The sequence below is a fragment of the Ovis aries genome, chromosome 4, assembly GCF_016772045.2.
Source record: "Ovis aries strain OAR_USU_Benz2616 breed Rambouillet chromosome 4, ARS-UI_Ramb_v3.0, whole genome shotgun sequence".
Taxonomy (NCBI): Eukaryota; Metazoa; Chordata; class Mammalia; order Artiodactyla; family Bovidae; genus Ovis; species Ovis aries.
In genome coordinates this window covers 410,936-426,064 of record NC_056057.1, presented here as the reverse complement: position 1 = coordinate 426,064, position 15,129 = coordinate 410,936, and the positions used below count along the sequence as shown (strand labels likewise).

Sequence of the window (15,129 nt, the reverse complement as noted above, 5' to 3'; positions counted from 1 at the left end):
TGCTGGGTCATAAGGTAGTTCTATTTGCAATTTTTAAAGGAATCTCCACACTGTTCTCCATAGTGGCTGTACTAGTTTGCATTCCCACCAACAGTGTAGGAGGGTTCCTTTTCTCCACACCCTCTCCAGCATTTATTGCTTGCAGACTTTTGGATCACAGACATTCTGACTGGTGTGAGGTGGTACCTCATTGTGGTTTTGATTTGCACTTCTCTAATAATGAGTGATGTTGAGCATCTTTTCATGTTTTTGTTAACCATCTGTATTTCTTCTTTGGAGAAATATCTATTTAGTTCTTTGGCCCACTTTTTGATCGGGTCGTTTATTTTTCTGGAATTGAGCTGCAGAAGTTGCTTGTATATTTTTGAGATTAGTTGTTTGTCAGTTGCTTCATTTGCTATTATTTTCTCCCATTCAGAAGGCTGTCTTTTCATCTTGCTTATATTTTCCTTTGTTGTGCAGAAGCTTTTAATTTTAATTAAGTCCCATTTGTTTATTTTTGCTTTTATTTCCAGTATTCTGGGAGGTGGATCATAGAGGATCCTGCTGTGATATATGTCGGAGAGTGTTTTGCCTATATTCTCCTCTAGGAGTTTTATAGTTTCTTGTCTTAAATTTAGATCTTTAATCCATTTTGAGTTTATTTTTGTGGGTGGTGTTAGAAAGTGATCTAGTTTCATTCTTTTACAAGTGGTTGACCAGTTTTCTCAGCACCACTTGTTAAAGAGATTGTCTTTCCTCCATTGTATATTCATGCCTCCTTTCTCAAAGATAAGGTGTCCATATGTGTGTGGATTTATCTCTGGGCTTTCTATTTTGTTCCATTGATCTATGTTTCTGTCTTTGTGCCAGTACCATACTGTCTTGATGACTGTGGCTTTGTAGTAGAGCCTGAAGTCAGGCAAGTTGATTCCTCCAGTTCCATTCTTCTTTCTCAAGATTGCTTTAGCTATTCGAGGTGTTTTGTATTTCCATACAAATCTTGAAATTATTTGTTCTAGTTCTGTGAAAAATATGGCTGGTAGCTTGATAGGGATTGCATTGGATTTGTAAATTGCTTTGGGTAGTATGCTCATTTTCACTATATTGATTCTTCCGATCTATGAACATGGTATATTTCTCCATCTATTAGTGTCCTCTTTGATTTCTTTCATCAGTGTTTTATAGTTTTCTATATATAGGTCTTTAGTTTCTTTAGGTAGATATATTCCTAAGTATTTTGTTCTTTTCGTTGCAATGGTGAATGGAATTGTTTCCTTAATTTCTTTTTCTACTTTCTCATTATTAGGGTATAGGAATGCAAGGGATTTCTGTGTGTTGATTTTATATCCTGCAACTTTACTATATTCATTGATTGGCTCTAGTAATTTTCTGGTGGAATCTTTAGGGTTTTCTATGTAGAGGATCATGTCATCTGCAAACAGTGAAAGTTTTACTTCTTCTTTTCCAATTTGGATTCCTTTTATTTCTTTTTCTGCTCTGATTGCTGTGGCCAAAACTCCCAGAACTATGTTGAATAGTAGTGGTGAAAGTAGGCACCCTTGTCTTGCTCCTGACTTTAGGGAAATGCTTTCAATTTTTCACCATTGAGGATAATGTTTGCTGTGGGTTTGTCATATATAGCTTTTATTATGTTGAGGTTTGTTCCTTCTAATCCTGCTTTCTGGAGAGTTTTTTTTTTTATCATAAATGGATGTTGAATTTTCTCAAAGGCCTTCTCTGCATCTATTGAGATAATCATATGGTTTTTATTTTTCAGTTTGTTAATGTGGTGAATTGCATTGACTGATTTGTGGATATTGAAGAATCCTTGCATCCCTGGGATAAAGCCCACTTGGTCATGGTGTATGATCTTTTTAATGTGTTGTTGGATTCTGATTGCTAGAATTTTGTTGAGGATTTTTGCATCTATGTTCATCAGTGATATTGGCCTGTAGTTTTCTTTTTTTGTGACATCTTTGTCAGGTTTTGGTATTAGGGTGATGGTGGTCTCATAGAATGAGTTTGGAAGTTTACCTTCCTCTGCAATTCTCTGGAAGAGTTTGAGTAGGATAGGTGTTAGCTCTTCTTGAAATTTTTGGTAGAATTCAGCTGTGAAGCCATCTGGACCTGGGCTCTTGTTTGCTGGAAGATTTCTGATTACAGTTTCAATTTCCGTGCTTGTGATGGGTCTGTTAAGATTTTCTATTTCTTCCTGGTTCAGTTTTGGAAAATTGTACTTCTCTAAGAATTTGTCAATTTCTTCCACGTTGTCCATTTTATTGGCATACAACTGCTGATAGTAGTCTCTTATGATCCTTTGTATTTCTGTGTTGTCTCTTGTGATCTCTCCATTTTCATTTCTAATTTTATTGATTTGATTTTTCTCTCTTTGCTTCTTGATGAGTCTGGCGAATGGTTTGTCAATTTTATTTATCCTTTCAAAGAACCAGCTTTTGGCTTTGTTGATTTTTTCTATGGTCTCTTTTGTTTCTTTTGCATTTATTTCTGCCCTAATTTTTAAGATTTCTTTCCTTCTACTGACTCTGGGGTTCTCCACTTCTTCCTTATCTAGTTGCTTTAGTTGTAGAGTTAGGTTATTTATTTGACTTTTCTCTTGTTTCTTGAGGTATGCCTGTATTGCTATGAACTTTCCTCTTAGCACTGCTTTTATAGTGTCCCACAGGTTTTGGGTTGTTGTGTTTTTATTTTCATTAGTTTCTATGCATATTTTGATTTCTTTTTTGATTTCTTCTGTGATTTGTTGGTTATTCAGAAGTGTGTTGTTCAACCTGCATATGTTGGAATTTTTAATAGTTTTTCTCCTGTAATTGAGATCTAATCTTAATGCATTATGGTTAGAAAAGATGCTTGGAATGATTTCGATTTTTTTTGAATTTATCAAGTTTAGATTTACGGCCCAGGATGTGATCTATCCTGGAGAATGTTCCATGAGCACTTGAGAAAAAGGTGAAATTCATTGTTTTGGGGTGAAATGTCCTATAGATATCAATTAGGTCTAACTGGTCTAATGTATCATTTAAAGTTTGTGTTTCTTTGTTGATTTTCTGTTTAGTTGATCTGTCCATAGGTGTGAGTGGGGTATTAAAGTCTCCCACTATTATTGTGTTATTGTTGATTTCCCCTTTCATACTTATTAGCATTTGTCTTACATATTGTGGTGTTCCTATATTGGGTGCATATATATTTATAATTGTTATATCTTCTTCTTGGATTGATCCTTTGATCATTATGTAGTGGCCTTCTTTGTCTCTTTTCACAGCCTTTGTTTTAAAGTCTACTTTATCGGGTATGAGTATTGCCACTCCTGCTTTCTTTTGGTCTCTATTTGCATGGTATATCTTTTTCCAGCCCTTCACTTTCAGTCTGTATGTGTCCCTTGTTTTAAGGTGGGTCTCTTGTAAGCAGCATATAGAGGGATCTTGTTTTTGTATCCATTCGGCCAGTCTTTGCCTTTTGGTTGGGGCATTCAACCCATTTACATTTAAGGTAATTATTGATAAGTATGATCCTGTTACCATTTACTTTATTGTTTTGGGTTCGGGTCTATACACCCTTTTTGTGTTTCCTGTCTAGAGGATATCCTTTAGAATTTGTTGGAGAGCTGGTTTGGTGGTGCTGAATTCTCTCAGCTTTTGCTTGTCTGTAAAGCTTTTGATTTCTCCTTCGTATTTGAATGAGATCCTTGCTGGGTACAGTAATCTGGGCTGTAGGTTATTGTCTTTCATCACTTTAAGTGTGTCTTGCCATTCCCTCCTGGCCTGAAGAGTTTCTATTGAAAGATTAGCTGTTATCCTTATGGGAATCCCCTTGTGTGTTATTTGTTGTTTTTCCCTTGCTGCTTTTAATATTTGTTCTTTGTGTTTGATCTTTGTTAATTTGATTAATATGTGTCTTGGGGTGTTTTGCCTTGGGTTTATCCTATTTGAAACTGTCTGTGTTTCTTGGACTTGGGTGATTATTTCCTTCCCCATTTTAGGAAAGTTTTCAACTATTATCTCCTCAAGGATTTTCTCATGATCTTTCTTTTTGTCTTCTTCTTCTGGGACTCCTATAATTCGAATGTTGGAGCGTTTCATGTTGTCCTGGAGGTCTCTGAGATTGTCCTCATTTCTTTTAATTCGTTTTTCTTGTTTCCTCTCTGATTCATTTATTTCTACCATTCTATCTTCTATTTCACTAATCCTATCTTCTGCCTCCGTTATTCTGCTATTTGTTACCTCCAGAGTGTTTCTGATCTCATTTATTGCATTATTCATTGTATATTGACACTTTTTTATTTATTCTAGGTCCTGGTTAAACCTTTCTTGCATCTTCTCAATCCTTGTCTCTAGGCTATTTATCTGTGATTCCATTTTGATTTCAAGATTTTGGATCATTTTCACTATCAATATTTGGAATTCTTTCTCAGGTAGATTCCCTACCTCTTCCTCTTTTGTTTGGTTTGGTGGGCAACTCTCCTGTTCCTTTACCTGCTGAGTATTCCTCTGTCTCTTCATCTTGATTATATTGCTGCGTTTGGGGTGGCCTTTTTATATTCTGTTAATTTGTGGAGTTCTCTTTATTATGGAGCTTCCTCACTGTGGGTGGGGTTGTATCAGTGGTTTGTCTAGGTTTCTTGGTTAGGGAGGCTTGTGTTGGAGTTCTGGTGGGTGGAGCTCGGTTTCTTCTCTCTGGAGTGCAGTGGAGTGACCAGTAATGGGTTATGAGATGTTAAAGGTTTTGGAATAACTTTGAGCTGCCTGTATATGGAAGCTCAGGGGTGTGTTCCTGTGTTGCTGGAGAATTTGCATGGTATGTCTTGTTCTGGAACTTGTTGGTCCTTGGGTGGAGCTTGGTTTCAGTGTAGGTGTGGAGGCATTTGATGAACTCCTATTGCTTAATGTTCCCTGAATTCAGGAGTTCTCTGATGTTTTCAGGCTTTGGACTTAAGCCTCCTGCTTCTGGTTTTCAGTTTTATTTTTACAGTAGCCTCTAGACTTCTCCATCTATACAGCACCGATGATAAAACATCTAGGTTAAAGATGAAAAGTTTCTCCACATTGAGGGACACTCAGAGAGGTTCACTGAGTTACAAGGAGAAGAGAAGAGGGAGGGGGTAGTTAGAGGTGACTGGAATGAGATGCGGTGAGATCAAAAGAGGAGAGAGCAAGCTAGCCAGTAGTCACTTCCTTATGTGCGCTCTATAGTCTGGACCACTCAGAGGTATTTACGGAGTTATACAGGGAAGAGGAGAGGGAGGAAGTAGACAGAGGTGGCCAGGAGGATAAGAGAGAGGAATGAGTAGGAGAGAGACAAATCCTGCCAGTAACCAGTTCCTTAGGTGTTCTCTACCATCTGGAACACACACAGATTCACAGAGTTGGATAGAGAAGAGATGGGGAAGAAAAGAGACAGAGGCCACCTGGTGGAGAAAAAGGAGAGTCCAAAGGAGGAGAGAGTGGTCAAGCCAGTAATCTCGCTCTCAGGTAAAACTGGGTAGTGAAGTTTGGGTTTTTAAATGTACATAATTGACAACAAAAACCTAAGAGCAAAGATTAATAATCTAGAGTAGAGGTTGGATTTTCAAAAATACAATATTAAAGAAAAGAAGCAGAAGGAAAAAGGAAGAAAGAAAAAAAAAAGCCACAAGAATTATTAAAAAAAAAAACAAAAAACAAAAAAACAATAACCACCCAAAGACTATATATGGTGTTTGCCTTAAAAAAAAAAAAAAAAGTCTTTTTTTTGAATAGTAGTAATAGGTTATAGAAATAAAAATTAGAGGAGAAATAGAAGACTTAACTATTAAAAAAAAGTTAGAAAAAAAAGGAATGATTTAAAAAATAGTAAAAATATATCTAGCCCTTCTCTGATGTTGTGGGCAGTGTGGGGTCACTTCCAAGGCGGTTCCCTCTGTTTAACTTCTTCTTTATGCTGGTTTTATAGGCTCACTAGTTCAGTCGTGCTGTGGGGAGGGGGGATGCTGCAAACAAATAATGCTGTCGTGTGCACACAGTGTCTCAGCCCCTCTGGACCTGTCCCTTCTCTCGGCGTACAAACCGCTCCGGCTCTACGATGCTCAGCCAGGAACTGTTTGAGGCCGGCCCTAGGCTGCGTGCACTTCCTGGGTCTAAGCCGCTCAGGTTTGGCCCTCAGGTAGCCCTCAGAGGCACAGATTCGGTTGGGACTGCGTTTTGTGCCCTTCCTGGGTCCTAGTAGCTCAGGAGTTTGGCGAGCACGATCGCTGCGACTTGTTGCCTTTTCTGCCTCTGCTGCTCAGTTTTCTGGGTGGACTGCTGGCGCCCCTTGTGAGGCAGATGGTGACTGTCCAGCACCCCCAGAAGTCTTAGCATAGAAGCCTGCTTGCAGTTTGGTAAGTGAAGTCTCTCCGGGTCTGCAATTGCCCCTTTCCAGCCCTTACAGCTCTGGCTGCCTGTCCCCGGCAGGGGATGGTCTGCAGCTGGCTTTTTCTGTTCCATCCTTTGTTCAGTGCTCGGTCCTGGCGGTGTCTTATGTTTGAGCTTTTCGCGTGGTAGCTATCCCACAGTCTGGTTTGCTAGCCCAAGTTAGATCGTTCTGGTTGCGCGTGGGGCGTTCCTGCCCGATTCTTACAAAGCACTGCAGCCTGCGCCTCCTGCGCTTCCCTGCCCTGCCCCCACTTCCTAGTGGTGGATGCAGGTGTCTGTGCTGCTTTTCCACTGGGGGAGTTACTGTTGGGCTTGTAATCTCTTGGTTTTAATTATTTATTTATTTTTCCCTTCCTGTTATATTGCCTTTTCCCTTCCTGTTATATTGCCCTGTGTGTTTCCAGGGCTCGCCACAGACTCGGTAGGGAGAGTGTTTCCTGGTGTTTGGAAACCTCTCTTCTTAAAATTCCCTTCCTGGGATGGGCTTCCCTTCCTGGGACGGAGCTTCCGCCCTACCTCCTTTGTCTCCTTTTTCCCCTTTTATATTTTTTCCTACCTGTTTTTGAAGACAATGGTCTTCTTTTCTGTTGCCTGATGTCCTCTGCCAGCCTACAGAAGTTGTTTTGTGGAGTTTGCTCAGCGTTGAAATGTTCTTTTGAGGAATATGTGAGGGAGAAAGTGGTCTTCCAGTCCTATTCCTCCACCATCTTAGGACCGCCCCCCTATTGACTACTAATTAAAGTCTCCTTTGCTTCACTTAGACTTCTGATAGTTGTGAAGAAGCAAAAGACCTGTTGTGCAAGAACTACATGATGCAGGATGAAATTGCCATGCTACGACTGGAGATAGATGCAGTGAAAATTCAGCACCGGGAAAAGGAAAATAAACATTTTGATAACATTGAAATTGTAAAAGGAAAGAATGATGATCTTCAAAAGGCAATAAAACTGAATGAGGAAACATCAACAAAGACTATATCCCAGTATATTAAGTCAGCTTAACACTCCAACAGCTGAGAATACAATGCTAAACTCTAAGCTGGAGAATGAAAAATAAAGCAAATGAAGACTGGAAACGGAAGTGTAATCCTACCGTTCTAGACTGGCTGCTGCCTCACACGATCATGATCAATGTCAGACATCAGAAAGAGACCTGGAACTTACCTTCCAGAGAGCAAGAGATGAGTGGTTACATTTGCAAGACAAAATGAAGACTGATGTGGCTAACCTGAAAGATAACAACAAGATGCTTTCCCAGCAACTTTCTAGAGCAGAAAGTAAGTTCAATAACCTAGAAATTAAGCTGCATCACACGAGAGATTCTCTCAGAGAAAAGATTTTGATGTTAGAACATGTCCAGAGAGACCTAAGCCAAACAGAGTTTCAGAAGCAGGAAATTGAACACACATATCAGAATGAACAAGGCAAAGTAAATAAATATATTGGAAAGCAGGAATCCTTAGAGGAGAGATTATCTCGACTCCAGAGTGAAAACATCCCACAGCAACTGGATGATGCACAAAACAGAGCTGACAGTAAAGAGAAAACGGTCATTAGCATCCAAGACCAGTTTCAGCAGATCGTGAGAAAACTTCAGGCCGAACGTGAGAAAGAAGCTCTGATGCTGGAGGAGAGAAACAAGGAGTTAATCAAGGAATGTAATCATTTAAAAGAGAGAATGTGTCAGTATGAAAATGAGAAAGCAGGAAGAGAAGTGAGTATCCAGAAGAAGAAATTCTCAGACTTTCTGAAAGAAAGTTCACAGTGATTCTTGATTTTGGCTAAATGTTGGATCTAGTTGAACATAAAAAATACATAGGCTGTGAATCTATGGTCCCTAAACCAGCCTAAAAGTATACCTTGTATCCAGCAAATAAAAATTAGACCCAAGAGATGCTTTACTTTGAGTAGAGACATCGTATTGCTTTATGAAATGTTAAGAGATTCAGTTCTAAATTATTAATATAGATAGTGTTAGTAATTTACTATTTTACTATTAGGATAAGAATTTTAATATTTATGTTACCACATTTCAGTATCATGATGAAGCAGATAAATGAAATGCTCAAAACTAAAATGAATATTTCAAAATTAAGTTTCAGTTACATGGATTACCTTGACAGTCAATTCCAGGTTTCCCAGATGCTATATTTTATATTTTGTAATTTGCCTTCAGTAGCTTGTCATACTTTTTTGTCATATTTGTTGGTATAATTTTATTTATATAAATTTGAATTAATTTGGGAAAATTTCAGCCTTGAATCATTTTTTATTATGGCCTCTCAATGCTTTAAAGGCATCTATTTGTCATTGAATCATAATTTGGGACTCAAGTGGTGAGCTTTAGCCAAACTATTCCTGATTTAATCTTCCCACTGCTATTTATGTTATTTACTTAGAGCAGTTTTACAAATAATTTGCTCGTAATTCTTGTTTTAAGGATCAATTAGTATCATTTGAATACAAGTTTATCCACTAAAAGTGAAGGATGACAGGATTTGTGAGCAGCAGGAATAGAGTGAGTCAGGGAGAAGGTCATAGGGGCTGCAGTCTGGAGGCAGGTGGAGGCCAGGATATCGAGGCTCCTTGAAGGCCATGGAGCAACCTCATTGTTTAAATTTCATTTTTCTTTTATATTGGAATATGGTTAATTTACAATTTTGTGTTAGTTTCAGATGTACAGGAAATTGATTCAGTTATTCCTACACATATATCCATTATTTTTCAGTTCCTTTTCCCAGGTAGGTGACTACAGAATATTGAGTAGAGTTCCCTGTGCTCTCCAGTAGGTCCTTATGGTTGGCCAAGGGCAAAGTTGGAGAAGAGGGATAAATTAGGAGTTTGGGATTAATATAGACATACTACTAGATATAAAATAGATAAGCAACAAGGGAATGGCCTCATTTTTCTGCTGAGGTAGAATCTATTGGAAAGAGCTGAGCACTGGTTGGAATATGTGAAGATCTCTGAGTTAATGAAAGCTTTTATAAAAAAGGAAAGGAAAATGTTTCCACAGTGTGGAATTTTCCATCACTTTTCCTACCTACACACTCAGTTCTTTCTGGACGTGAGGTGGTGAAGCTGTGCACATTTATTGGGAGGGGCAGGGCATGGACAGTGGGGCCACATCCTTTGTCTGAGTAACTTAATATCAGGAAGGCTGGAGGGTGGCCCCTTCTGTGTTTGTAACCAAACTCAGTAAAGAGGATAAAGAAGGTGAGTTGCTGTCTGTGGTGATAATTTTCAAAGTACATATGTTGGAGTTATCTATTATTAACATAATATAATAGTAAAGTGATTTGATAAACTCAGTGACAGAGCATCTTATTAGGCAGTTGTGAGACAACTTCAACAAGAACTGGCTGATACCCTCAGAAAGCCTCAGAGGCGTCACTGGAGGTTGTCACATTATCGTGCCAACTTAGAAGTTGAGGCACAGGATTTAAAGAATTTATGTCAACTCACAAGTCAGGTATGTATGAAAGTGAATATGTTGACTGTTTATATGTAGGATAAAGTGTTTTAGGACACTCGTTTTCATGGACAGCTTTCTTTTGTATTTTCATTGCAAGTAATTTACTACAATTTTATTATCTTTATAATGCACTCATTTCTAAAACTTGACTTTCATTCTGCCATTTGCATTATATATTTTTTCTTATATTATTTATACTTAGGAAAGTTAAGAATTGTGCAGCATTCTTCACAGAAGTTGAGAGACTGTTTCTTTGAAACAATACTTTTTGTGTGTGTGTGATACCTGTATTGCCATGATAAGGCAAGCCAGATAAAATCAGAGGATGTTTAATGGAATGTTTCAGGAAATTATCTTTTCTCATCTTCACTTATGTCAATGACTGTAGATATATATATATATATATATATATATATATATATATATATATATATTTCATAGATTTCAGAATAACTTGTGTGGAAATGGTATTATACAAACTAGTTGAAGTTAAACATTGCCTTTTCATTTTAGATATATTATAAAAGCCTGGAGGTACTCAGATGGTGTATAGTATGTACATCCAAAATAGAGAATTAAGAAGATTATTTAGACCCTGCCATTGGATTAAAAAAAAAAGCTATTGAAATAGAATTCGTGTATCATATAATTCACCCACTGAAAATGTGTAGTTCACTATCTCAGTGTAGAAAGGTGTTACCTGTGACCAATTTTAGAGCCTTTCCATCACCCCAAAAAGGAAACCCTGCATCCCTTAGCCACCCCTCATGGCCCCTGATCTCCCTCAGCTCCAGGCAAACAGCAGTGTAGTATCTGTCTCGGGCTTTCATATAAATGAAATCACACAGTGTGTGCTCCTTTGTGATGAGCTTTTCTCATTTGATGTCATGTTTTTGAGTTTCATCCATGTTATAGCACGTTATCAGTTCTTCTATTTCTGTCAATTGTCAAAAAATAAACAGTATGTGGCTAAGCCATTTATCCATTCACCAGTTGATGAAGCTTTGGGTTGTTTCCACTTTGAGGCTATTAATAATGCTGCTGTGAACACTGATTTACAAGTTTCTGTGTGGACACAGTTTTCTTTTCCTGTGGTTGGATTTTATCCTCAGAGTTAACTGGCTTATTTCACCTTTTCTTGGCCTTTGCTCAGACTGTCCTTTCGGTGTTCACAGTTTTGTTTTCTCTTGGGTAGTCCTCCATTTATTCACACCTGGTGCCCAGTCTCTTCTCATCCATGGAGCTTTCCTGACTGTCCAGTTCTCATTGAGCCTTTTCTATTCAGCCTTTCTCATCTAGTCTGTGAAGAATATTTTAGCCCTTAATTTTATATTGTTGTCCTTTTTTTTTTCATGAGGGAGAATCTTGTCCAAGTATACATTGGTTTAACAGGGAATATTTATTGATATGCATAATACTTGTCTGCATAAATGGAAAATATTTTAGCTTAACAATTGTTAGGATACAACTAAGTACTTTTTACCATACCAATAATTTCTTCTTGGAGATACTGGTATAGTAAAGCTTTTATTAAGAAACTAAATTCTATTAGTGTAATAGAATAGAATTGTTCAATTAAATGCTCATTTTTTTCCCCTGACTCTGGAATAAAAATGTAAATTTTCCTTCCTTCATTATACAGCCAGAAGTGGGATTTATGGATTTCTAGCCTTTCACCAACTGTAAGGTTCTGGAGTTGGCTTCTCTGATATCCGTAGCTTGTAACCTTAATTTTCTCATCTGAGTACTTGCTAGACATTAACAGTTCCCGGGAATGAATTGATTCAGGACTTTGATTTAGCAGTAGGGTAATATTTCCATTGCAGTGGCTTTACCCTTCCTCTGATGGTCATGTTAAGTTCTGTACCACACCATCCAGGAGGTGCTCTTTGCATATTCACCCATGGTCATTGTCCACTGAGTAGTACAGAGAAGTAAGTTACAAATTATTATAAGTGGAGAACACTGCTAGTTGATTAGTGGAGTCAGTGAACATTTTTGAAGTACTGGATGCATATGTTCTGGGCCTCATGCTCACCCTTACTGCCACTTGGTATGGAGAGGGATTTCAGTGTGACTTGTGTTGAAAATGACTTTTGTTGACATGACATCTGCCTGATATATCAAATTGTTTTGCAGATAAAATACAGCGACCGTAAAAACACCAATTACAAACAGTTCTTATTCTACGCCACTTCCTCTTTTAAATAGTTTATGTATGTGTTTAGTCACTCAGTCATGTCCAATTCTTTGTGACCTCATGAACTGTAGCACACCAGGCTCCTCTGTCCATGGCATTCTCCAGACAAGAATACTGGAGCAGGTTTCCTTCTGGCAATACTAGAGCCATTTCCTTCTCTCAAGTACATTATGTAAACTCCACAATATAATCTTCCAAACATCCCACTGAGGTTATCTCTATTTTATGGATGGAGAAACTGAGATACAGGAAGGTTAAGTGATTTGCTCTAGGACATGCCGCTCAGAACTGATGGAACTGTGACAGAGGCCCATGCATTCTGGCTCCTGTGTAGCTACTGCCTCTCACACTAGGTTGTCACCAACAGCAGTGTTAGCTGTCATAACCACTGGAAGACCTGTGGTCATTTACATATGTGGATATTTAAAGTGATGGCCGATGTGGAGCCTGGATTAAAAAATATATATATATTTGTTCATCATAAGGTAGTTTTCTGTCTTTCCGCATTTGAGTAGTTTATAAATTTGTGTCTTTATTTGAGAAAATCTGATTTAAAACATGGAGGATGTTGTGTTTGAGTGCTGGAAGAGAGGTCAGTAACCTGCAGAGGGCAGACAGGAAATATTTTCACTTTGTGCACTGTAAGATGTCTGTTGTAACAACTCATCTCTGCTGTATGGCAGGAAAACAGCTGTTAACAGTATGCAGACAAAAGAGACAAAAACCAATGATGGTGGGTTTACTAGGTTATTAGTAGTTAAAAGAGTTGTTTTTTTCTTTTTTTGTTGCAAGAAGCACAGGATCAACTTACAGAGGCTGTGAGATGTGCTGGAAAACACAAGATCACATCAAGAAGTATGATTTAAAGCAGCATAGAAAATAAGTATAAAGCAGATAAACAGTATAATATAAGAATAGATCAATAGTGATAATAAACACATTATCGTGAAGCTGTGTAACATTTCAGCTTTGAGCTGTTTTGAGATGCATAATTTCCCCCCATTATTTCCATATTTTGCACATTATCCACAAGTGAAAAGTGAAAGTTTTAATCGCTCAGTCATGTCTGACTCTTAGCAACCTGTGGACTCTCGCCGTCCAGGCTCCTTTGTCCATGGAATTCTCCAGGCAAGAATCCTGGAGTGGGTTGCCATTCCCTTCTCCAGGGGATCTTCCTGACTCAAGGATCGAACCTGGGTCTCCTGTATTGCCAGCAGATTCTTTACCATGTGAGCCACCAGGGAAGGCAATTAGTCACAAATAGAAAAACAGTACAGTTGCCGAATCATCTACTTTTCAAATTTCTAAGAACCTATGTAATTGTACCTGCAGATGTTTGTTCAAAAACAGTGTGATATGTTAAAAATTTATGTGTGAAAGAATGCCGTGACAGTCCAAGGGTTAAAGCTATGCCTTCCAAGGCAGAGGGTGTGGGTTTGATCCCTGGTTGGGGAGCTAGGACCCCACGTGCCTCACAGCCAAAAAAAACCAAAACATAAAACAGATGCAATATTGCAGTCAATTCAATAAAGACTTTAAAAATGGTCTACGTAAAAAAAAAAAAATCTTTTAAAAAAACCCTATGTGTGAGAATAATTATTTTAAAATCTGCATTTTAGGCTTGAAATGGAAAATGCTGAGTTACAAACTACAGTCAAAAAGCAAGCGGGCAAAAATGAACAGCTTCAGAAAAACCTGTCAAGTACAAGATCAGTAAGCTAACCTCTTAATTTCTGTCATACTGAGAAAGGATTTTAATTTTTATTTTTACTAATGATAAGAATATTTTGCACAATGTGAAAAGTTTCATTCATTAGCTTAGTGTATTTTTACTGGTACTGCTTGCTACTGGTACTGTGATTCCTCTATAGAAGAAGTCGACTGAATTCATAAAATTAATGATTTTTATAGTAAGATTTTAATTAAAAAAATTGTGACAGTCCAAAAGCAATATTTTATATAGACCAAATTTTGTTTGTTCACTCATCTGTCAATGAAATTCCACCTTCTGACTATTGTTAATAATGCTGCTTTGAACATTCATACACAAACATCTATTTGAGTCCAGAAATTTGCGTAATGATTTGATTGAGAATTTTGAGTTTCTTTTGTAATTCAGATCTTTCTGTGAGTTTTTGAGAATGAATCATTTTAAATATTGTAGTTTGTTCTCTTCATTAAGAATGAATACTATGTCTGTATAGAACCATTTTTCTGAACAAATGTATGTATTTTTCATTTGTTGGATTTTTTTTTTTAAGAGATGGGGGTTGCATGGGAATTTTTCAAAGATTATTTTAGTAAGGTGTGACTTAACAAAACCTGGAACATCTTGAACCATTGATGAAAATAATTTTAGAGCATCTCTAGAAAGTAAAATGTAAATATAGGCAGTCTTTAAAAAAACTTTCATTAACATTTAGTATTTTATGTGTAAAAGTTTCTATTTCTAACAAATAAATGTTAGCAATTTAAATTCTAGAAAAATGATGAAATGAAAAATCATTTTAAGTTATTTTAAGAAAAGTCATCATTTTGAAAACTGTTATCGGCATCAGTCAGGTTTAAAAACTGTGTTTACTATAAATTCATGTTAACTTGTGAACCTATGAGAAATAATATTCTTAAGAAAGAATAAGTCTCTCCAGGTGTTTAAAAATAATTTTCTTAAATTGTTTTCTTCTAAGTCTGAAGATAAAAAGGAACAATTAAATACATTGAATTAAAACAATCTCTGGAAAATAGCTTGGACCAAGAAAAGAAGAAAAACAGTGAGTTAGAAAAAGAGATTACTGGGTAAGATTTTAATATTTCTGATAATCTCAACTATTAATAAAAGTATAATTTTAATTTATTTAAAACCTTAGACACAAATTCATTTTCATGTGTATTTTCATAATTAAACACATTATCCTATTTAAAAGTTTACTGTGGAAAATCAGCACAATCTGAAATGGTTTTGAGTGAAGCAGTGTTGTACTTATCTGTAATGATTTCTAAAACAGTAACAACCGTGACTCTGCATATAGTAATGTCACTCTCTTCCTCATCATCTATGCTGAATTT

The 15,129-nt window shown here is 37.1% G+C and overlaps 1 pseudogene; it reads left to right on the top strand.

Annotated features, from left to right (window-relative positions):
• LOC121819488 (ankyrin repeat domain-containing protein 26-like) overlaps positions 1-15,129 on the top strand; it is an 81,740-nt pseudogene that overhangs the window by 46,444 nt on the left and 20,167 nt on the right.